The 3128-nt window shown below is 37.6% G+C and overlaps 1 non-coding gene across 1 annotated transcript; it reads right to left on the reverse strand.

Annotated features, from left to right (window-relative positions):
* Window positions 1-2156: 2156 nt before the first annotated feature.
* On the reverse strand, window positions 2157-2266 carry LOC121020836 (U6 spliceosomal RNA). The gene has a single exon (XR_005786313.1). It is a non-coding gene; the product is annotated as a U6 spliceosomal RNA (small nuclear RNA).
* Window positions 2267-3128: the final 862 nt, after the last annotated feature.

Genomic DNA, 3128 nt, shown 5'->3' on the forward strand with positions numbered 1-3128 from the left:
TGTGTTCTGATAACCCTATGTTCCATCAAGCCTAGGCATGGAGATATAGCTTCCAGCTGTAGTTAGTGCAGGATTCTTCACCAACCTTTAATACTGTTCAATCTGTCTTTAAATAGTCACCTTATTAAACTCTCTTCAACCATTTTTAATTTTGCCACCAGTTTCTGACAGGGTTCTGACTGATACACATGCAGTAAATTGTCATATGATTACTGCTACATGTGAGAAGGGTTAGTGGTGGGCTGAAAAGTTTACATGTTTATTACATGGCAGATATAAAAGTGTCCCAAAACAAGAGTTAATGGAAAAAATACAAATACTTGTAAATTTCAATCATATATATTGATTATTTTGCTATGGAAAAAAAAAATCTCCTTTGCAATAGGGTTCCTATGTAGTATGCTCATAATTTAGTTTGTACTAGTTATAAACTGCTCTGGAGTGTGTATCCTGGTTACCTTAGAAATTGCTTTTCCTAAGTAGAAAGTGGCAATTATGGTCTGCAGGGGCACTCAGAAATAGTGTCTGTTTTTGAACTACAGGAAGACATGAAGGTGTGGAATTTTTCAGGGAGCACCAGATGTGGTTGCTCCAGTGTTACATAGCCCCATGTGTCCCAATTCACTATTCTTTGGGGGAATAGCTTATAATTCATCCATTGTTGTCACATCCTGGAAGACTAGTAAGCCTGGAGCTTTTGATTTAAACATTATAGAATTAAGTGCTTATGTAAGAAAACAGACCTATGGATAAATAGATGGTGAAATGCCTATTAACTACAGCATATAATTACATAGTATATAATCACCTCTGTGGTTGTTACAGGCCAAACAATAGTAGACAAGTGAGGTGTACATTAAGCACAAACTGTGTTATTCAGAGTCCTAAAACTCAGAATGTACTCACCAAGGAAAGAAGTTCATGTGTTATTCATTGTCAAAGTAGCTAAGAATACATTCCTATTCCCTAAAGATCTAACCTCTTACAATGGGGAATGCCGTGGGTATGGTGCTTTTATAAATCTTGTGTAGTGACAACTCTATACCCCCTACAACTATTTAACAACTATTTACATTTTCTTCAGGAAGACCAAACTAACCTTTCCCCCCCCATAACATTATTTTAAATTCTGATTCAAAGTTGGGTTTTCAAGGCTGATACTAGTTCTTATGATGACAGCTGCTCTGTCAGACAGACTTTAAAGCCGTCCTCAGGGTTCCTTCCTTTTAGTATGGACAGGACCTATGATATGCTTCCAACCAACAGAATTTGGCAAAGGTGATAGGAGCCCACTTCCTGATTATGATACATTGTATAATATTCCATTTTGCTATCAGACCAGTGTTCCCCTCCTCCCTTACAGGTTTTAAAGAAGCAAGGTGCCATGCTGTGAGGTGTTCTGTGGAGAGAGACATGAGGCATGGAGCTTCAGTCGGCCTCTGGGAGCCGAGAGGAAACTCCAGCCAACAGGCAGCAAGGAGTTGGAGCCCTTGCTCTAATGGTCACAAGGAAGTAAATTCTGCCAACAACCTGGGTGAACTGGAAAGTGGATCTGTCAGTACTAGAGCCTCCAGATGAGAAGTAGCCCTGTCTTTTGTATTGACTACATCCTTGCAAAGAATAAGCAGTATCTGTCCCTACTCACAGAAACCGTGAAAGAATAAATAAATGTTTTACTAAGCCACTGAGTTTGCGGTAATTTGTTACACAGCATAGGAAAATGATACACTTGCCAAACACATACTTGGTTAGTAAGCAGTGACTAAGTACCATGAGCCAAGAATTATTTACTCTATTTGAAAAGACAAGAGAGATAAATCCATATGTTCAAGGAAGTTATAGTAGGTGATTTCTAATATACATAGCTAAAAAAAAAAAAACAAACAGGTAAGATGTGTTCCTTTCATACGGAGATGCAGGAAAACTATTTACAATGCTAAATGACTGTTCTACTTTAAGTACATAAGAGAACAAAGCAGATTTACCCAATAGAACTAGAAATTTTATTCAGCTCCATCAATTAAAATCTGACTCCTTATGCACGTATTTTTGCATTCTGACATCAGCAAAAAGGAATCACCATTTTCTACCATGTGAGGGTGTATATCCTTGCCATTTCATCCCGTAACATCCCGTAAAACTTGCAAAAAGTTCACAATACTCAGCAATGCTAATTAGAAAATCTGTGACTTGCCTTTTGCTCAGGGGCCTTACTAACCTTCTCTGTATGGTTCCAATTTTAGTATATGTGCTATTGCATATATACTATGCTTTGTTTTCACATTCAGTAGCCACTAACCTACATAGCCAAACTCTATTATCAAATCTATATCAGAGAGTTGCTCACTGTCTTAGATGACATTTTCAGCAAAGTTTTTAAGTGTCTGAATTTCTTGAATGAACTAGATCAACAAAACAAATCATACTATCAGGGGCAGAAAGAAAGAGAATTAAAGAGAGGGATGCAGTTAATACAGATATTAATTTTAAAAAGCCATATTCAATGATATTTGAAAACTGTTGCTAGTTCTTTTGTTTGTTTGCTTTCATGTTTGCAATTTCTGAGGCTTTAGGGACTTCACATCAAAGTAACAAAAGAGTGGCTAAACCCTGATATATTATAACGAGCTTCTGCAGCAATAATTAATATAAGGGGGCACTGACACTAGAATTAATCTTGGAAACTACTCTCAAGGTGATGGGGAAAATGAATGTGCTGTGGGAGTACCCCATAGTGCTGCACCATCATTGCTACGTCCTATCATTGATCATTGATGATGGCAAAGAAGTGATCGTTCACAAGGCAGAACTAATAATAGTCTTCAAATACGGAAGGATCTTTACTCACTTCTATGTTTGGTAACAGTCCATGTCAAGTGAATAATGGGTTTTTTGCTGCCCCAAAGGGCACAAGCAATGAGCTTCCTTTTCTCCCTTTCCCTGCTGCATTTTAGACGGTATTGGAGACCAGTTAATTTGGATACTGATTTTTTTTTCCCAGATGTAAATATGTAGCTCTAAGAGATTATCCAAGTATTAGTATGATTGCATATTTGGGTACTATAGACAGGACCAATTCTGCCCTGAGCCAGACACTCAAAGTGACATCACAATTCAGGGAATTCCTT

This window comes from Herpailurus yagouaroundi, unplaced genomic scaffold (genome assembly GCF_014898765.1).
Source record: "Herpailurus yagouaroundi ecotype Mexico unplaced genomic scaffold, PumYag 252, whole genome shotgun sequence".
Taxonomy (NCBI): Eukaryota; Metazoa; Chordata; class Mammalia; order Carnivora; family Felidae; genus Herpailurus; species Herpailurus yagouaroundi.